The sequence below is a fragment of the Ceratotherium simum genome, chromosome X, assembly GCF_057802395.1.
Source record: "Ceratotherium simum simum isolate JZ-2026a chromosome X, ASM5780239v1, whole genome shotgun sequence".
Classification (NCBI taxonomy): domain Eukaryota; kingdom Metazoa; phylum Chordata; class Mammalia; order Perissodactyla; family Rhinocerotidae; genus Ceratotherium; species Ceratotherium simum.
Genome location: NC_141940.1, coordinates 53,523,898 through 53,546,941, shown reverse-complemented (window position 1 = coordinate 53,546,941; position 23,044 = coordinate 53,523,898).

The window sequence follows — 23,044 nt, the reverse complement described above, 5'->3', positions numbered from 1 at the left end:
AATGAACAATCATTTCTATGCTTCTTTATATTAAATTTTAAGCTTTTTTCTATTGCTCTCTTTATTATTTTATACATATAGATTTATTCTTGCTACAGTCTTTTTATCACCATATTTAACAATAATTTATATTACATACATTGAACAAACAAATATACATTTTCTCACCTAGGTCAGTCATTGTTTTCTAAATTCGTGTTTAGACTTTTAAAGTAAAAACAAGAGAACAAATCTGAAACAAGAACACAAGGAACGTGATTGATTTAAATATTTGGTATTAAGTCTTGGAACAAAGTAGGATTGCAGCAGTTTGTGCAATATCACAGACAACAAAAAGCTAAGATACGTAACTTCACTAATCGGGGTAAGAGGCTGTCATCAGTTGAAACAAATACGGCTTAGTCAGAGACTATGTGAAAAAACACATCTCAATACCACAATATGGTTTAGCAGTGGTTTTCTGAGCTACCTTACAGGGGTACAAAGCAAATATATTGTAAGGCAGTCACTAAATGGCTACTTCTCATGACCTTTTGCATATTTTCTCTAAAAAAATTGGTTCTCTTCTTGCTCAAAATGAAATACCAAAGGCTGTTCAGATTGAAAGGTTGTGTTTATTATAATAGCTTTTTAGTTTCCAATTTACTTGTTTTTACAGAGAGGACTTTGAATTTACTGTTTTACTAGAATTTGCCACAAACACACCCCACAGACATTATTTGTTAATGAATGGATACATCTTTCTTGCTTTACAGGGCAGACATACATACACATATGTTTCGAAATGTGATTGTTTTCTTTAAAACAAGACTAATGAGCTAACAAAGACCTCCACTATTTATTACAAGTTTTTACAAAGAATCATTCTATGATGGTACATGAGCTGCAAACCACAGGAAAAATGTAATCGTTCTGTCAGAGATTGCAGTAAATAAGCAGGAACCTGACTTTGTCATTGATTTTATTTTTGACCTTGGATAGGTTGTTGATCTTTTTTCCTTTAATTTCATATATTAACTTGAAATAAATGACTGAACCATTTCCAAGCCTTTTTACGAAGACTATTTGACAAGCTCATATCTAAAAGTGAGACTAAATCCAAGTATATGCAATATACAGTTATGATTATGATTATTTTCTTATTATGTTCTCAAGTTATGGTTTTCTTTTTGCTTTTCTCTCAGATTTTTTTTCTGTTTGTATGTGTGTGTGTTTTTAAACCAATAGCACTTTCAATGTTCATTTGAAAATGTCTATACATGTATTTTCTGTATATGTTTTGGTCTGGTTCATAGAATAAGTGTTCTACAAAAGTGTCTTAGCTCTGTAACAGGTATTCATTTAAGTGAAAACCATTGTGATTTATTAGTCTCCTATGATAATTCAAGATGTTCCTCACATTCTGATTTAAAGGTTGAAAGGGAATAATTTGCATATATTTCAGAGCTGAACTTGCTGAGAGGTGGAGAATAAGATGCTGTCTAAAAAGACATTCATTACATATACTAGTTTTTAAGAATAATTTTTAAGTTCAAATTTTTAACATGGTGCAAGATAATAACTACGTTTAGAGCCACTGCTGCAGTTCAGACGCTTTGACTTTAATCTCTGTTGTGCAGTTTGCAAAGACACTTTTTTGATGACAAAGCCTGCTACTGGATCTGTGAAAGAAGAAATTCCTTATTTAAAATCCACCATATCTCACATCAGTGGATCATAGACTCCATATTTTAATGCAGTATTGTCTATGCCTCCTATGGAATGGAGTTTTGAAAATTTTGCCTAAAGACTTTTTCTAGTCTATTTTCAGTGACTTGAAAAATACGTAAAACAGTACCAAAAAGAAATAGGCACATTTATTAATGCTTTTCTCCAAATATATTTTTTCCAAAATCATCTCAAAATAATACATATTTCTAATTATATAATTAATATATGTTTACTTTAGAAAAATAAAAAATAGAAAAGTGTGAAAAATAAAAGTCTAATGAGAGAGAGATTGACACATAATAATTTGGCATATTTCCTGCCATTATATTTCTATTCAAATTTGTTTGACATAATTAGAACTGTACTCCATATATAGTTATTTTTTAATTTAAACCTTGCATAATGAAGAAGTTGTCTGGCCTTTGTCCCTGGTTCCTGGGAGGTAGCTTCTAAACTCTTGGAATTTTCCCAGTGATAGATGTGTCTTTGTTATTCATTGTAGGCCCCTCCAAACACACCTGAGCTTGTGCTAATAAGGTGACTCATGATGGGTCCATAGTGTATGGTAATGCAATGATACTGGATCGGGGCTGGTCATGGAAGAAAGGCAAACCATATGATTAGAGTTGAGGCTTTGGACCATATAATATCTGCCTGACTTCCAGAGAGGGAAATAAGGCTGGAGGTTAACTTCAATTAAGTGACCGATAATTTAATCAATCATGCCTGTATAATGAGATGCCCCCCAAAAATAGAGACACTAAAGCTCGAGTGAGCTTCCTTGTTGCCAACATGGCAATACTTCATGTTGTCACACATTGATGTGCCAGGAGGTTTATGTGTTCTGACTCCACAGGAAGAGGAAAATGGAAGATTATAATAAAGGACCCTCTCATACCTCATATGTCTCTACTTTTCCTGCTTCTGAATTTTTCCCTCTTGCTATAACAAGCTACGATCATATGTATAGTGCTTTCCTCAGTTTTGTGTGTCATTCTAGGGAATTATTCAATCTGAGGGGAAAGTCTTCCAATATGTAGCCAGCTATTCAGAAGTACAGGAGGCCTGTGGTCCCCCAAACTTACAACTGGTGTCTTAAGTGTGTGAAGTCTGACTCAGAATTGTGCCTTTAACTTAACCTGTGTCATTTTACCCAACTACAAGTAGTTGGTGTCAGAAGTCATTGCAATATTTTATAATAATTTCTTTTTCTTTTTTTTTTTTTTTGTGAGGAAGATCAGCCCTGTGCTAACACCTGCCAATCCTCCTCTTTTTTTTTGCTGAGGAAGACCGGCCCTGGGCTAACATCCGTGGCCATCTTCCTCCACCTGATATGGGACACCGCCACAGCATTGCCTGCCAAGTGGTGCGTCGGTGTGTGCCTGGGATCCGAACCGGCGAACCCCGGGCCACCGTAGCGGATCGTGCACACCCAACCGATTGCGCCACTGGGCCGGCCCCTATAGTAATAATTTCTGATACAGTTAAAATTATTTGAAATTTTTATATCTAAATTTTTCAATACTACAATATAACAGTATTTATTTAACCATTCTTTTAATCATTCTATAATGAGTGTATACTTTCTATCATATTTTTCTTTTTTATAAATTAGTGCATAATCATTGATGAAAATTTGAAAAATAAAAAAAAACATAAAAATGAAAATAAATTGCTCTTATTCTTTCAATGTATGTTTTTTCAGATTTTTATTTACAGAATATTATTTTGTGGTATATTGTACTAATGTATTTTATTAGAGACATTTGAGTATTATTGAACTTTTCAATAATGCAAATAAAGCTATGATACACATTCTTGTAAATAAATCAATGTATGCACCTTTGATTGCTTCCTTTGCATGAAATCCTAAAAGCAGAATTAGTGTTTAATGAGTGTGAACATTTTTGAAGTCCATAGTAGAATGCCAAAATGTTTTCTAAAACACCTGTGTGCCAACATTGCATATTTCACTATATGCTCACAAGCATTAAATATTACTTTTAAAATCTTTACTATTTTGATAAGCAAAAAGTTACTTCATTTTTAATTTATATATATACACATATATGTATATATAGTGTATTAATTTGTGCATATGTACATATATTTTGAACATATCCAGTGCATTTTTTTTAATTTATTTCCCATTTGTATTTTTCATCTGAATTATCTGTTCCTATCTTAATTAAAAAAAGTGTTTCTTATTAATTTTTTTACCTGTAGTAAAATACACATAAAATTTGCCATCTTAACCATTAATAAGTCTACAGTTCAATATATTCACAGTATTACACAGCTAATCTAAACCTTTCACATCGTAAATCTGAAACTCTATACCCATTAAACAATTCTACGTTTCCCCCTCTCTGAGCACCTCACAACCACCATTCTACTTTATGTCTCTATGAATTTGATTACTCTAGATACCATGGAACCATACAGTATTTATATTTTGTGACTGATGTATTTAATTTAGCATAATTTTCTGAAGGTTCATCTGTATTGTAGCATGTGTCAGAATTTTCTTCCTGTTTAAGGCTAAATAATATTCCATTGTGTGTGTGCATGTAGATATAGGTATAGAGATAGATATATCACATTTTATTTATTCATACATCTATTGATGGACAGTTCAGTTGCTTCCACCTTTGGGCTATTGTGAATAATACTGCTGTGAACATGGGTGTACAAATATATCTTTAAGACCCTGCTTTCACTTTGTTTGTATATAAACCCAGAAGTGGCATTGCTAAATCATATGGTAATTCTATTTTTAAATTTTAGAGGAATCATCGTACTATTTTCCATAGTGCTGCACTATTTTACATTCCCATCAAAAAAGCATAAGTGTTTCAAATTCTTCACATCATTGCTAGCACTTATTTTCTGTTTGTTTGGGTTTTTTGATAGTAGCCATCCTGATGAGTGTAAAGTAGTATCTAATTGTGATTTTGATTTGTATTTCTCTAATGATTGTGATATTGAGCATCTTTTTGAATGATTGTTGGTCTTATTAATTTTTATTTTCTCTCTTTTTTGAGTTTGTTCCAAATGTATTCCCCAATTGTTGACTATATTAATTAGGATTTTCTTTTTACATTTACAACTAGTTTATTTTGGAGGACACGCTGAATTTACATGACTCAAAGTGAAATATTCTATGAGTGGTTCACTGAATTAATTTGTGAATAATTTAGGCATCTAGTTAAATTTGTTTCATAATTTTTTAACCTTATGGTATTGAAGTAATGCACTATATAGTGATTCCTAACTTTTCCAGTATAAATATACTAGTATTTTATTTTTCTTAGTATGGAATTATTTTTTAAAATACAAATACTTTCAGAGAATAAGGTAACAAATCCATGTAGCCCATGAAAGAAAAGATGTTAACATTTTCTCATATTTGTATCATTTTTAAAGCAATATAAATATGACATTATATATATAGGTGATGCCTGCTTTGTACCTTCCCCCAGCCTTATTCCTTTCCTCCCCAAATGTAACTGTTAGGCTAAATGTTTTACTTTTCTGATTCACATTTCTATACTTGCGCTATAAGTGAATATTCACAAATAGCATATTCTTTTGTGTTATGTTATCAACATAATTTCTACTATACAAAACATTTTACATACACGATATTGTATGGAATGTATCACTCTATGGCCTTTTTTTTCAAGATCTACTCATGTTGATACATGGAAATCTAATTTAATCATTTAACTGCTATATATTATTCCATTGTGTGAGTATATTATAATTTACTTATATATTTGCCTGCTGAAGCATAAACAATATGCAATGAGCATTCTTTTTTATGAATTTAAAGAAAAATTTTATTTTAAGAAGACATATAAATCTCCAGCTATATAAAAAATATAGTTCAATTACTGTTAATAAGTCAATAAGGAGTCTTTATTTTTTATAAAGAAAGATAAGAAAAAACACATTATAGTGTCACCATACAGAAGATTCCGTTCTATTTTATGTTGGAATCTAAAAAGACTTGGATTATGATGTCTTTTGGTTTTTGCTTCTTGAAATTTTATCCAGGGATACATTCTCATCACTGGGAGAATTTTCTTATCTATGCATTCCAGTTAAATTCCAGTCTCCCTTATTTTTCTTAGTGCTTTTTTTATTGTGGTAAAATATACATAACATAAAATTTATCATTTTAACCATTTTTAAGTGTACAGTTCAGTGGCATTGAGTACATTCATGTTGTTCTGCAACCATCGCCACTATCCACCTCCAAAAAATTTTCTTCTTTATAATCTGAAATTCCATATGAATTGAACAATAACTTATTATTCCCCCTCCTCACAGCTCCTGTCAAACACGATTCTGTTTTATGTCGTTATGACTTTGACTAATCTAGGTACCTCATACCAGGGGAATCATCCAATATTTTTTCTTTTGTCACTGGCTTATGTCAATAAGGCTTGCATTCTTGCCAACACTTGCTATTTTCTTTTTTTTCTGTTTTTTTTTTTTTTTAATAATAACTATCCCAATGGATGTGAGATGGTATCTCATTGTGATTTTGGTTTATGTTTTCCTAATTATTAGTGATGTTGAGCATCTTTTTATTTGCTTATTGATCATTTGCATATCTTATTTGGAGAAATGTCTATTCAGGTCCTTTGCCCATTTTTCATTCAGGGTGCTTGGTTTTTGTTGTTGAGTTTTAAGAGTTCTTTACATATTCTGGATATTAATCCTTTATCATATATATGATTTGCAATTATTTTGTCCCACGCTGTAGGATGATTTTTCATTCTGTTGATAGTGTCTTTTGATACATAGGAGTTTAAAATTTGGTTAAGTCCAATTTGTCTATTTTTTTTTTTTGGTTCCATTGCTTTTGATGTTATATCCAGTAAATGATTGCTAAGTCCCATGTCTTCAGGTGAATTCTTTCATGTTTTCTTCTAACAGTTCCATAGTTTTAGCACTTATGTTTACATGTTTGATCTTTTTTGAGTTAGTTTTTGTATATGGTATAAAGTAAGGGTCCATCTTCATTTTTTGCATGTGGATATCCAGTTTTCCAGCACTATTTCTTCAAAAAGCTGTCCTTTCCCCATTATGTAATCTTGGCACTCTTGTTAAGAATCATTTGACCATATTTGTGAGGGTTTATTTCTGGGACCTCAATTCTATTCTATTGGACTATACATCTGTATTTTGCCAGTACCACCCTGTTTTGATTACTGTAGTTTTGTAGTAAGTTTCATATCAGGAAGCATTATACTTCCAACTTTGTTCTTTTTCAAGATTGCTTTGGTGATTAGGTCTCCCTTATGATTTCGTATGAATTTTAGGATGGATTTTTCCCTTTCTGAAAAAACTGACACTAGGATTTTGATGAAATATTGCATTGAATCTGTAGACTGCGTTGGATCATATTGACATCTTAACAGTATAAAGTTTTCCAATCCATGAACACAGGATGTTTTTCCATTTATTGGTGTCTCTAATTTCTTTCAGCAGTGTTTCTTAGTTTTGAGTCTACAATTCTTTCACCTCCTTGGTTAAGTTTATTCCTCAGTAGTTTATCTTTTTGATGCTATCATAAATTAAATTGTTGTCTTAATTTTCTTTTCAGATTATTTATTATCAATATATAAAAATGCAACTTATTTTTGATGTTGATTTTGTATCCTGTGTCTTTGTTGAATTCGTTTATTCATTCTAACAGTTATTTTTGTATGGATTCTTTAGTACTTTCTACATATAAATTTATTTCGAATGCAAACAGATAATTTTACTTCTTACTTTCCAGTTTGGACGACTTTTATTTATTTTCTTGCCTAAATACCCTGATTATGACTCCCAATGCTATGTTGAATAGAAGTGGCAAAATTGGGCATCTTTGTCTTCTTCATTATCTTGGAGGACAATATTTGAGTCTTTGACCATTGAGTATGTTAGCTCTGTTTTGTTCATATACTTCCTTTATTATGTTAAAGTAGTTTTCTTGTATTCCTAGTTAGTTGACTGTTTTTCTCATGAAAGGGTGTTGAATTTGGTCAAATACTTTTTATGCATCAATTGAAATAATCATATTTTGTTCCTTCATTCTGTGAACGTGGTGTATTTTATTGGTGATTTTTCTACGCTGGACCATCTTTGAATTCCAGGAATAAATATCACTTGGTTATGGTGAATAATCCTTTTAATATACTGTTGAATTTGGTTTTCTTGTATTTTGTTCAAGATGTTTCATCAATATTCATAAGAGATTTTCATCTGTTATTTCTTTTCTTGTACTATCTTTGTCTGGCTTTGGTATCATGGTAATGCGGGCTTCACACAGTGCGTTAAGAAATGTTCCCTCCTCTGCAATTTTTGGAAAGAGTTTGAGAAAGATGGGTGTTCTTCTTTAAATACTTTGTAAAATTTGCCAATTAAGCCATCTTGTCCTAGAACTTTCTTTGTTGGGAGATTTTCAAATACCGATTCAATCTTATTACTACTTAGAAATATATTCGGATTTTCTATTTCTTCATGATTCAGTCCTGGTAGACTATGTGTTTCCAGGAATTTATACATATTATCTAGGTTATGCAATTCCTTCACATACAGTTGTTCATAGTACTCTCATATAATCCTTTCTATTTCTATAAATTTCATAGTAATTTCTCCTCTTTCACTTCTGATTTTATTCATTTGAGTTTTCTCTCTTCTATTGTTAATCTAAAGGTTTGTCAATTTTATTGTTCTTTTTGAAGAATCAACTTTGGGGTTTGTTGATATTTTCTATTGTTTTTCTCTTGTCTATTTTATTTACTCTTCTGTAATCTTTAGTATTTCCTTCCTCTGTTACCTTGTGATGAAGTTTTTTTTTTTCCATAAGGTTGTTGATTTGACATCCTTCTTTTTAATGTGTTTACAGCTATAAATATATTTTCTTTTTTATAAAGATATTTTATTTGTCTTTACCATGAGGATTACATATAATATCCTAATCTTATAACAATCTATTTCAAATTGTATCCATTTTAACTTCAATGTCATACAAAAAGTGTTCCCCTTTATAGCTCTCTCTCCCTCAATTTATGTCATAAATTATATATATTTTTATTGTGTAGCTGTTAACACAGATTTATAATTTTTATGCATTTTCTTTTATATTCTGTAGAAAATAGAAAGTGGGGTTACAAATTAAAATTACAAAATTACTGGTTTTTATATTTGCCCATGTTATTACCTTTACTGGAGATATTTATATCTTAATGTAGCTTCAAGTTACTGTCGAGCATCCTTTCATTCAGGGCTGATTTAATGTCAATGAACTTCCTTAACTCTTGCTTTTATGGGAACATCATAATTTCTCCCTCATTTTTGAGGGACAATTTTGCCAGATTTCTCCTAGGAAATCTGCTGATAATCTGTTTTCAAGACAGTCTGTTTTTCACTTTTGACAGTTTGATTATAATGTCTCAATGTGGGTCTCTTTTGCTATATCCTACTTGTAGACCATTATCTTCTTGGATTTGTAGATACATGTATTTCTTCAAATTTGGGAAGTTTTCAGCCATTGTTTCTTTTATTTTCAGTTATTTTATTGAGATCATAACGGTTTAAAACATTGTATAATTTCAGCTGTACATTTTATTTATCGATTTCTGTATAGACTGCATCGTGCTCACCACCAGTATTCTAATTTTCATCCATCACCATACATATTTACCCCTTTACCCCTTTCACCCACCCCTAGCCCCCTTCCCCTATGGCAACCACTAATCTGTTCTTTTCATCCATGTGTTAGTTTATCTTCCACATATGAGTGAAATCATGCAGTATTCGTCTTTCTCTGTGTGGCTTATTTTGCTTAACATCATACCCTCAAGGTCCATCCAGGTTGTTGCAAATGGGACAATTTTGTCTTTTTTTATGGCTGAGTGGTATTCCATTGTATATATACATACCACATCTTCTTTATCCATTCATCCATAGAAGTCAGCCATTATTTCTTTAAATAATCTCTGAGACTATTTCTCCGTCTCTTCTTCTGTAGTTCCATATTGCATTTCTACTTAGTGGTGTCCCATAAGTTCCTTAGACTTTCTTCACTTTTTCTCATTCTTTTTTTCTTTCTACTCCTCAGACATGGTAATTTCTAATGATCTGTCTTCAAGTTCACCAATTCCTTTATCTACCTGTCTGATTCTACTGTTGGACTCTCTAGTTAATTTTTCAATTCAGTTATTATAGCTTTCAGTTTCATAATTTCTTTTTGTTTCCTTTTTTAAAATATATCTCTTAGTATTCTCAGTTTAGTCATATATCATTTTCCTGATTTCCTGTACTTCTTTGTCCTTGTTTTCTTTTAACTCTTTGAGAATATTTAAGACAGTTGTTTTAAAGTCTTTGTCTAGTAATTCTGATGCCTGCAATTTCAGGGACAGTTTCTGGAGATTTAGTTTGCTCCTTTGAATGGGCCATGTTTTCCTATTCATTATATAAAATGGTATAAAGATATACATCACTTTTTACTCCAAATTGCCAATTTTCTTACCACAAAATTTTGAAAAGGTATATCTTCCCCACTGATAAAGAACTTCCATTACTGCCTCTATGTTTTAGGGGAAATTTAACTCTTCTTTTCCTTTTTTCCAAAATTTTCCCTGACAGCACTAGTAGTCTTGAATTTCTATAGGTTTGATATGAATAGGCATGTAATTGTTGTTAGTTAAAATGTTTGATTAAGGAGAATGAAAGAGTGCTTAAACCCTGTCTGTGCTCCTTCAACTGCTTAAATCAAGCCACCGAACTACATAAATCTGCAGGAAGTCAGCACTTAAAGGAAATTAACTTCTCATCTGAAATAGCTTCTAAAGTTCACTGCTGTTGCATCAACCTGGCATCATAATTTTGTCCTTTCCCTTTAACTTAAAAAGGAAACTATTCAAGCTATACACAGGACAAATTTTGTCACTAAATTTGATACATTTCTTCTTTACCAAGTCAATTAAAATCAACAGACATAATGCAGTTTAAATAGGTGGTTAAATGTGGCAGTTAGTGCACTTCCCAGTGGACAAATAGCTGAGGCCATCCCCAAGAAGATTGAGACTCAGTGAATTACTGTTATTATGAAATATTTATTATTATTCTCACTTTAAAATTTTTCTGTGGTGAGTATATATCACTTTTTGATAGTATATTTTTCTCATTTTAAAAATTAGTACATAATCAAGGATGAAAATTTGGGAAATGAAAAACAAGCCAAACATAAAAATGAAAACTAACTGTTCTTAGTCTTTTGATTTATATTTTTTAGAATTTTCATGTGCACAATGTGTTTTATTAGTGTTGTATATAAAAAAGCTAAAAATGATTATCATTTTTGTCACCAAATATTTATTCCATATCCTCTCTCAACATTTCATATAAATGGAATTATATATGTGGTCTTTGTGATGGGCTTCTTTTACTTAGTTTAGTATTTTTGAAGTTCATCCATGTTGTAGCATTCCATTCTTTTTTTTTTTTTGATATTTCCACAGTTAATTTTATTTATTTTTTATTAGAAAATCTAAATTTCCATGTCCATTAATTTGTAAGTAAAACCTTAACAAATATTTCTTTCTTTTTTTTTTTTTTAATTGATGTTTTAATGGTTTCTAACATTGTGAAATTTTGGGTTGTACATTTTTGTTTGTCCATCACCATATATATGACTCCCGTCACCCCTTGTGCCCAACCCCACCCCCACTGCCCCTGGTAACCACAGTCCAGTTTTCTCTGTCCATGTGTTGGTTTATATTCCACATATGAGTGAGATCATACAGTGTTTGTCTTTCTCTTTCTGGCTTATTTCACTTAACATAATACGCTCCAGGCCCATCCATGTTGCTGCAAATGGGACGATTTTGTCTTTCTTTATGGCTGAGTAGTATTCCATTGTATATATATATACCACATTTTCTTAATCCAATCGTCAGTCGAGGGACACTTAGGTTGCTTATACTTCTTGGCTATGGTGAATAATGCTGCAGTGAACATAGGGGTGCATAAGCCTCTTTGGATTGTTGATTTCAGGTTAATTGGATAGATTCCCAGTAGTGGGATGGCTGGATCATAGGGCATCTCTATTTTTAATTCTTTGAGGAATCTCCATACCATTTTCCATAGAGGCTGCACCAATTTGCATTCCCACCAGCTGTGTATGAGTGTTCCTGTTTCTCCACATCCTCTCCAACATTTGTTGTTTTTTGTCTTGGTGATTATAGCCATTCTAACAGGCATGAGGTGGTATCTTAGTGTTGTTTTGATTTGCATTTCCCTGATGATTAGTGATGTTGAACATCTTTTCATGTGCCTATTGGCCATCTGTATACCTTCCTTGGAGAAGTGTCTCTTCATTTCCTTTGCCCATTTTTTGATCGGGTTGTTTGTTTTTTTGTTGTTCAATTGTGTGAGTTCTTTATATATTATGGAGATCAACCCCTTGTCAGATGTATGTTTTGCAAATATTCTCTCCCAGCTGGTTGGTTGTCTGTTCATTTTGATTCTGGTTTCATTTGTCTTATTAAAAGCTCTTTAATCTGATAAAGTCCCACTTGTTTATTTTTTCTTTAGTTTCCCTAGTCTGGGTAGGCATGTCATCCGAAAAGATTCCTTTAAAACCAATGTCAAATAGTGTGTTGCCTATATTTTCTTCTATGAGTTTTATAGTTTCAGGTCTCACCTTCAGGTCTCTGATGCATTTTGAGTTAATTTTTGTGAATAGCGATAGCAGCTGGTCCACTTTCATTCTTTTGCATGTGGCTGTCCAGTTTTCCCAACACCATTTATTGAAGAGAATTTCCTTTCTCCATTGCATGTTCTTAGCACCTTTGTCGAAAATTAGCTGTCCGTATATGTGTGGTTTTATTTCTGGGTTTTCAATTCTGTTCCATTGATCTGTGTGTCTGTTTTTGTACCAGTACCATGCTGTTTTGATTACTATTGCTTTGTAGTATGTTTTGAAGTCAGGAATTGTGATGCCTCCTGCTTTGTTCTTTTTTCTTAGGATTGCTTTAGTTATTCGGTGTCTTTTGTGGCCCTATATAAATTTTAGTATTCTTTTTTCTATTTCTGTGAAGAATGTCATTGGGATTCTGATTGGGATTGCATTGAATCTGTAGATTGCTTTAGGTAATATAGACATTTTAACTATGTTTATTCTTCCAATCCACGTGCATGGGATATCTTTCCATTTCTTTATGTCATCATGGATTTCTTTCAATAATGTCTTGTAGTTCTAATTGTATAGGTCCTTCACCTCCTTGGTAAGATTTATTCCTAGGTATTTTATTCTTTTTGATGCAATTGTAAATGGTATTATCTTTTTGAGCTCTCTTTCTGTTAGTTCATTATTAGCATATAGAAATGCAACTGATTTTTGTAGATTGATTTTGTACCCTGCAAGTTTGCTGTAGTTGTTGATTGTTTCTAACAGTTTTCCAACAGATTCTTTAGGGTTTTCTATATATACAATCATGTCATCTGCAAATAGTGAGAGTTTCACTTCTTCATTACCTATTTGGATTCCTTTTATTCCTTTTTCTTGCCTAATTGCTCTGGCCAAAACCTCCAGTACTATGTTGAACAGGAGTGGTGAGAGTGGGCAGCCGTGCTTTGTTCCTGTTCTCAGAGGAATGGCTTTCTGTCTTTCCCCTTTGAGTATGATGTTGGCTGTGGGTTTGTCATATATGGCGTTTATTATGTTGAGGTACTTTCCTTCTATTCCCATTTTATTGAGAGTTTTTATCATAAATGGATGTTGTATCTTGTCAAATGCCTTCTCTGCGTCTATTGAGTTGATCATGTGGTTTTTATTCTTTGTTTTGTTGATGTGATGTATCACGTTGATTGATTTGTGGATGTTGAACCATCCCTGCGTCCCTGGTATAAATTCCACTTGATCATGGTTTATGATCTTTTTAATGTATTGTTGTATTCGGTTTGCCAATATTTTGTTGAGGATTTTTGCATCAATGTTCATCAGCGATATTTACCTGTAATTTTCTTTCTTTGTATTGTCTTTGTCTGGTTTTGGTATCAGGGTGATGTTGGCCTCATAGAATGATTTAGGAAGTGTTCCATCTTCCTCTATTTTTTGGAATAGTTTGAGAAGGATGGGTATTAAATCTTCTTTGAATGTTTGGTAAAATTCACTGGAGAAGCCATCTGGTCCTGGAGTTTTATTTTTTGGGAGGTTTTTGATTACTATTTCAATCTCTTTACTTGTTATTGGTCTATTCAGATTCTCCATTTCTTCTTGGTTCAACTTTGGGAGGTTGTATGAGTCTAAGAATTTATCCATTTCTTCTAGATTGTCCAATTTGTTGGCGTATAATTTCTCATAGTATTCTCTTATAATCCTCTGTATTTCCATGGTATCTGTTGTAATTTCTCCTCTTTCATTTCTAATTTTATTTACCTGAACCTTTTCTCTTTTTTTCTTAGTAAGCCTGGCTAAGGGTTTGTCGATTTTGTTTATCTTCTCGAAGAACCAACTCTGTGTTTCACTAATCCTTTCTACTGTTTTTTTGGTCTCAATTTCATTTATTTCTGCTCTGATTTTTGTTATTTCTCTACTTCTGCTGGCTTTGGGCTTTGTTTGTTCTTCTTTTTCTAGTTCTGTTAGGTGCAATTTAAGGTTGCCTATTTGGGCTTTTTCTTGTTTGTTAAGGTGGGCTTGTATCGCTATGATTTTCCCTCTCAGGACTGCTTTTGCTGCATCCCATATGGTTTGATATGGCATATTATCATTTTCGTTTGTTTCCAGATAGTTTTTGATTTCTCCTTTGATTTCATCAATGATCCATTGGTTGCTCAGTAGCATGTTGTTTAATCTCCACATTTTTGTCACTTTCCCAGTTTTTTTTTCATGGTTCATTTCCAGTTTCATAGCCTTATGGTCTGAAAAGATGCTTGTTATGATTTCAATCTTCTTAAATTTATTGAGGCTTGCTTTGTTTCCCAACATATGGTCTATCCTAGAGAATGTTCCATGCGCACTTGAGAAGAATGTGTAGTCAGCTGTTTTTGGATGGAGTGCTCTGTATATGTCTACTAGGTCCATCTCGTCCAGTTTATCATATAAGTGTACTATTTCTTTATTGATTTTTTGTCTGGATGATCTATCCATTGTTGTAAGTGGGGTGTTAAGATCCCCTACTATTATTGTGTTGTTGTTGATGTCTCCTTTTAGGTTTGTTAATAGTTGCTTTATGTACATTGGTGCTCCTATGTTGGGTGCATATATATTTATAAGTGATATGTCTTCTTGATGGAGTGTCCCTTTTATCATTATATATTTCCCTTTTTTGTCTTTCTTAACCTGTTTTATCTTGAAGTCTACTTTATCTGATATGATTATGGCAACACCTGCTTTCTTTTGTTTGCCATTAGCTTGGAGTATTGTCTTCCATCCTTTCACTCTGAGCCTGTGCTTGTCTTTAGTGCTAAGATGTGTTTCCTGAAGGCAGCATATTGTTGGGTCTTGCTTTTTAATCCATCCTGCCACTCTGTATCTTTTGATTGGAGAGTTCAATCCATTTACATTTAGGGTAATTATTGATATATGAGGGCTTAATGTTGCTGTTTTGTCACTTATTATCTGGTTCTTTTCCATTTCCTTTGTTTCTTGTCCCATTTGTTTTGGACTGCCAATTCAGTTTGGTTGTTCTGTCTTATGACTCTTCTAGTATTCTCTTGTTGATCATATGTGGTTTTGTTTTGATTATCTGTTTAGTGGTTACCTTGAGGTTTGGGCAAAATATCTTGTGTATGAGATAGTCCATTATCTGATAGCCTCCTATTTCCTTATACTAAGTCAATTCAATCACTTCCTCTTCCCCTTCTAAGTTGTTCTTGTTATACCTTATTCTATCTGGTGTTGTGGCTGTGTGTTTACAGTGATGAGGTTAAATTTGTTTTTGGTGAGTTTCTTCCTTTGATCTTTGAATTTAGTATTTAAGTGGTTGCTAACCTATTCCGGTAAAGATCTACTATTCTTCTGAGCTTGTCTACCTACTTTTCTCCTTGCTCCAAGCTTTGTGTTCCCTTTTTCTTCTTTTTTTCAGGCCTGAGGGCCTTCTTGAGTATTTCTTGTAGTGGGGGTCTCGTGGCCATGAACTCCCTTAGCTTTTGTTTATCTGGGAGAGTTACTATTTCTCCATCATATTTGAAGGATATTTTTGCTGGATAGAGTATTCTTGGCTGGAAGTTTTTATCTTTCAGTATTTTGAATATATCATTCCAGTCTCTTCTAGCCTGTAAAGTGTCTGTTGAGAAATCCGCTGAGAGCCTGATGTTCCTTTGTATGTTATTTTTTGTTTTTGTCTAGCTGCCCTTAATATTGTTTCTTTGTCATTGACCCTGGCTTGCCTTACCACTAGGTGTCGTGGTGAAGGCCTTTGTCTGTTAATATATATAGGTGTCCTGTTGGCTTTGCTTACTGGTATTTCCTGCTCCTTCCCCAGATTTGGGAAATTCTCAGCTATTATTTCCTTGAATAGGCTCTCTGTTCCTCTTTCCCTCTGTTCTCCCTCAGGAATACCTGTAATTCTTATGTTACATTTTCTAATAGAGTCAGATATTTCTCAGAGACTTTCTTCATTTCTTTTTAGTCTTAGTTCTCTCTCCTCTTCCATCTGGAGTATATCTGTATTCCTATCCTCTAAAGTGCTAATTCTTTCCTCCATATTGTCAGCTCTGTTCTTTAAAGATTCCAGATTCTCCTTTATCTCCTCCATTGTGTTCTTCATCTCCATCAGCACTGATTGGTTTTTCTTTATGATTTCAATCTCTTTTGTGAAGAAACTCCTAATCTCATTGAATTGTTTGTCTGTGTTGTCTCGTATTTCGTTGAGTGTTTTTATGATAGCTATTTTGAAATCTCTGTCATTTAGATTATGGATTTCTGTGTCTTCAGGGTTCATTTCTGGGTGCTTGTCATTTTGTTTCTGGTCTGGTGATTTCATATATTTTTGCATTGTGGTTCCTGTGTTGGTTTTGTTTTTCCTCATCCTGGAAATCTCTGGTTGCAATTTCCACCCGCCACCACTGTTTGGTGGTAAAGGGCTGTGCAGTCTAAGCCCCCTGTGCTGTGCCCCGTTTTTCTGCTGTGATCCGCAGTTCCCCCCCCCCCCGCGATCCACGGGTCCGGTCGTTTGATCAGATCTGCCGCGGATCGCTTGGTCTGGTCTGTCATGGATCTCTTGGTCTGGGCTGCCGCGGATCCCTAGGTCTGCTTTGGTTGGTTGAGCTGCAGGGTCCGGTTTGCAGGGAGGGGGGAGCTCTCTCTTTTACCCTCTGGCTCCCTGATGTGGGAGGCTTCTCATTTGCCCCACTTTATCCCCTCTCTGGGGTGCTCAGATGTTGATGGTAGCCCTGTGTCTCTTCTGAGTCCTCTGTGCGGGAGTTTCCCACTGGCTGAGAGGGTCCGAAGAGCTATGGTTTCCCCGCCTAGGGCCGCCCCTCCCCCCGTCTGGGAGCCGCGCCGACTGGGATCGCTGATCTGATGGGGAGGGAAAGGAGTTCTCCTTACCTCTCCCCACTTCCTCCTGGGGCCCAGCACCTTCTGCTCTCAGATATGTGGCAGTATGGATCCCTCCGGTCTAGGTTTTCACTGTCTGGGATTCCGTTGTTGGTCTGTGACTGTTGCTTTTGTTGTATCTTGTCGGGGGAAGAGTTCACGGGAAAGCTCACTCCGCCATGATGCTGACGTCACTCCCTCCATTCTTTTTTAAGAATAGAAAAATTCCATTCTATTTTTATGCCCAAATAATATTTCAACATAGGTCTATATCAAATTTTGCTCATCCAGTCATCCATTGATGGACATTTGGGCTATTTCTACTTTTTTGGATATTATGTATAACACTGATGTAAAAATTCATGTATAACATTTTGGTGGACACAGGTTTTAATTACACTTGGGTATATGCCTAGAGTAGAATGTGGAATGGGTAGGTTATATAAAAATTCTATTATAACATTTTGAAGAGCTTTCAAAGTGTTTTACAAGGTAACTGCAACATTTTGCATTTCCATAAGCAATGTATGAGGGTTTCCATTTCTCCGCATCCTCACCAACACTTGTTATTATCTGTGTTTTTGATTATAGTCATCCGCATGACTGTGAAGTGATAGCTCATATTCATTTTGTTTTCCATTTCTCAGATGACTAATGATGTTGAATATCTTTTCATATGCTTGTTGGTCATTTTTAAATCTAGTTTGGAGAAATGTCTATTCATGTTTTAGCCTGTTTATAATTAAGTTGTTTGTCTTTTTATTCCTGAGTTGTAAGAGTTCTTCATAGAAGCTAGATACAAGTCTCTCATCAGATTTATGTTTTAAAAATATTTTCTTCCATTGTGTAAGCATCTTCATGATCTGAGCTTTATGTTCTCTACTTAATGTCTAAAATGACTATCAAAGAAAGAGGTAAGCATCTTTACACAAATTAACATAGATATGGGTGGATGGGACAGGCAAAAACAATTTACCAAGTGGCAATTTCCAATGGAATACTGAAGAAAATAAGTTCTTTAAAGAAACTGAAATAACATGATATCTATACCTATTATATATAATAGAGGTATATATAGAGGTATAGATATCTGTATCTCTATAGATAGAGATATAGTCTATACTAGTATTTTACATGACATATATTAATTTAATATATGCATTAATATTTTACATACATACAAAGAAAAGATGTTATAAGATTCCATGTGGAATCATAGACCAAGAAGACATCTAGTTTTGACTGTTAGAAAGAGCAGGATAAGAAAACATACTCAATTTGTGGTAGTCCTCTAACTGCATTACATTTCATTACAAATAAAACTTGAAATTTGGGAAAAGTATCACCATTTCAAAAAGTGACATATGCTAATGTGCAGGTGCCTGAAGCACTAATTACTCAAGAAACTTCTTTTTGGAAATAACTTAAACTGCATGTTTATTAACTTAAACATAGCATACAGAAATTTGCCTACAGCAGCCAACTCCAGGCAATTTCTCTGGCCACAAAGCAGAGATAGTGCTTCAATTCTACCATCTCAGGTTGAGAAAGCTATTGCCCATCATTTCAGAGAGCTGACGAACTAAGGGTTTAGAAATTAAGCAGATTTCATTTGACAGTGGAGCTGAAATTTTGAGTTAGTACCGAACTCCAATCTATAATGCTCTTTTCATTCTTGGTGACCCTTTAACATGCCTCAATACCTTAACTGTTGGTAAATTGGATGTGGAGAAGATAAAGCTAGTGAGAGAAACTTGATTGTTCTATATATTAAGATATTTTCATTGTAAAATAACCACTTTAACATTTTCTTTAAGTAATTTAGCTGATTTATTAGCAAATATATTATCAAGTAAACATTAGTAAATGGTACTTTATTGGATGTAATTATAATGCAAAAAACAAATGCCAAGCATGCCCTCAAGGAGTTAATTTACTAATATAGACATTGACATAGAAATACATACAAATGCATATACATAAGATGACTATAATTGTATTTATATATTTTTAAATATTAAGGTTAATGGTAGTACAACAAAAACACAAGTCAAACTTTCTTTCTACAAATGTACAAGATTATTATTTTTACTAGCATATTATCCATGGTATCATGTTTTGATTTTGAGACAGAATCGTGATGTATTACTCAAGCATGACAATGTTAAACCAAGGAAACAACTGTATTTATAACACATTATACTCATGCTTTAAATGTAGCTGCTTCTTAGGAGTTGTTCATATTCACTTGAGAATTTATCTCTTTTTCCCAAGAAAGTATTTTTGAACTCATGTTAATGTCATGTTCTAAATGCATGCAAAAGATACAATGCAGTTCTTATGCACTGTAAAACTTTAATTATGTAATATATAGGACAAACTAAATGTAAAGGCAATATTATACATAGTTTAGGACAACTGTAGTGACTCTTTTTTAGAAATTTTTATCATTATTATTATTATTATTGTAGATTCTGCTGCAGATCTAACTTGAATAAAATCTAATCTGTGATCTTTGCAAAAATGATATCTATGACTTGTCATCTAGGTCCAAATACTATATATCAACTGTTAGAGGAAAATTCAACAAACTTTAAAATGCTACTTATAGGACCCGGCCCAGTGGCATGGCAGTTAAGTTTGCATGTTCCGCTTCAGTGGCCCTGGGTTCGCAGGTTTGGATCCCGGGCGTGGACCAAAGCACGACTTGTCAGGCCATGCTGTGGCGGTGTCCCATATAAAGTAGAGGAAGATGGGCATGGATGTTAGCCCAGGGTCAATCTTCCTCAGCAAAAAAGAGGAGGATTGGCATCAGATGTTAGCTCAGGGCTAATCTTCCTCACCAAAAAAAAAAAAAAAATTGCCACTTATAGATTGTGTCTATTATATCCATATGACTTTTCATGTCTGAATATTTGATTGCTAGAATCATTATGAAGGCTTCTTAAAGAAAACATGAAAATAGAATGTATACTAACAAGAAAAGGATGCCCGCTTTTGCCACTTCTATTCAAAAAAGTACTGGAAGCTAGCCAGAGCAATTAGGGAAGAAAGAGAAATAATAAGCATCAAAATTAGAAAGCAAGAAGCAAAATTATCTCCATTTGCTGACAATATGATCGTACAAGTAGAAAACCCTAAAGATTCCACAAAAAAACTGGAAGAACTAATAAATTCAGCAAGGTTGCAAGATAGAAAATCAGTCCACAAAATCAGTTGCTATTCTAATACACTAACAATGAGAAATATGAAAAGGAAATTAAGACAACAATTACATTTACAATACCGTAAAAATAATAAACTACTTGGGAATAAACTTAATCAAGGAGGTGAAAGACTTGCACACTCAAAACTAAAAAACATTGCTGAAAGAAATGAAAGAGGACACCAGCAAATGGAAAGATATCCCACGTTCATGGATTGGAAGACAATATTGTTAAGATGTCAATACAAATTAATGCAATTTGAAGACTCAATTAAATACCTATCAAAATCCTAACAACATATTTTGCAGATATAGAAAAATATATGCTAAAATTTATATGGAATTTCAAGGGACCTCAAATGGAAAAAGCAATCACGAAAAAGAAGAAAAACATTGGAAGTTTCACACTTCCTGGTTTCAAAACTTACTACAGGGCCTAGCCTGGTGGCATAGTTGTTAAGTTTGCACACTCCACTTTGGTGGCCTGGAGTTCAGATCCTGGGTGTGGACCTACACACGGCTCATCAAGCCATGCTGTGGCCGCATCCCACATACAAAATGTACAAAATGGAGGAAGACTGGCACAGATGTTAGCTCAGCAACAATCTTCCTCAGGCAAAAAGAGGAAGATTGGCAACAGCTGTGAGCTCAGAGCCAATCTTCCTCACCAAAAAACAACAACAACAACCTTACTACAAAGCTTCAGCAATCACAACAATGTGGTACTGGCATAAAGACAGACATATAGACCAATGGAATAGAATTAAGAGCCCAGAAATACACTCTCACATATACAGTCAAATGATTTTTGGCATGGTCCCAAGACCATTCAATGGGGAAAAGACAACATTTTTCAATGAATGATGCTGGGAAAACTGGATATCCATCAGCAAAAGAATGAAGTTGAACTGTTCCATTATACCATATACAAAAATTAACTCAAAATCAATCAAAAACCTAAATGTAAGCACTAAAACTATAAAACTTTTAGGAAAAAAACATAAGGGAAAAGTTTCATGGCATTGGATTTGACAACGATCTCTTAGTTATGACACCAAAAGCACAGTTAACAAAAGAAAAAATATATTAGTTTACATCAAAATTAAAAATTTTGTACCTTAAAGGATACTATCAACAGAGTGAAAGTCAACTCATGGAACGGGAGAAAATATTTGTAAATGATATATCTGATAAGAGGTTAATAACTAGAATATGTAAATAACTCCTACAAATCAACAACAACAATAGACAAACAACTCAACAAAAAATGGGCATAAGACTTGAATAGAAATTTGTCCAAAGACGATATATAAATGGACAATAAGCACACAAAGAGATGCTCAACATCACTAATCATTAGGGAAATGCAAATCAAAACCATAATGAGATATTACTGAACATCCATTAGGATGGCTACTATCAAAAATAAAACAAATGAAAAATGAAAACAGAAAATAACCAGTGTTGGTGAGGATGTGAATAATATGGAATGTTCGTGTATAGCTAATGGGAATGTAAAACATTGCAGCCACCATGGAAAACCATATGGAGGTTCCTCAAAAAAATTAAATATAATTACCATATGATACAGTAATTCCACTTCTGGGTATATACCCAAAAGAATTGAAAGCAGACTTGAACAAATATTTATATGTCCATATTCATAGACGTATTATTAACAACAGCCAAAAAGTACAAGAAACCCAAGTGTCTATTGACAGATGAATAGATAAACAAAATATCATATGTACATACAACGGAATATTATTCAGCCTTAAAAACGAAGGAAATTTTCACACATGCTGGAATATGGAAGAATCTTGAAGATATTATACTAACTGAAATAAGCCAGTGACAAAAGGGCAAATACTATATGACAAACATTATATGAAGTACCTAGAATAGCCAAATTCATAAAGATAGAAGGTAGAATGGTGGTTGCCAGGGGCTTGGTGGAGGACGAATGGGGAGTCATTGTTTAAGGAGTACAGAGTTTCAGTGTTGGAAAACGAAAAAACATTCTAGAGATGGATGGTGGTGATGGCTGCACAACAAGGTTAATGTGCTTAATGCCACTGAACTGTACACTTAAAAATGTTTAAAATGGTAAAATATGTGTATCTTACTATAATTTTTAAAAAGTAATCGACAAAGAAATAAAACCTACATTGATTTAATGAAATTTTTCTATATAAACCAATTAATCAAAGTTAATTTATGATTTATTAATAGTTTGGGTTCTCAGATAAATGTATCCATATATTTAGGCACTTCCAATAATGAAAAATTCCTTGTTCACCAGTAGTAAGTTATTATTTATTGAGGGCTTTTTCTGTGCCAGGTCCCATATATACTAATACTAAGGCTAGTTCTATACCTAACTTTTTTGACTATTTTACTAGGGCCCAGGCACTATCTGAAGTGCTTTAAAATATATTAAACCTAACTAATGCTCAAAACCAGCCTTGGTAAGTATTATTATTTCTAGTTTACAAATGAAGAAATTCAGGCACAGAGAAGATTTATACACAGTTACACAGTGAGTAAGGGATTGCGGATTTAAAACCAATAACTGTGTGCAG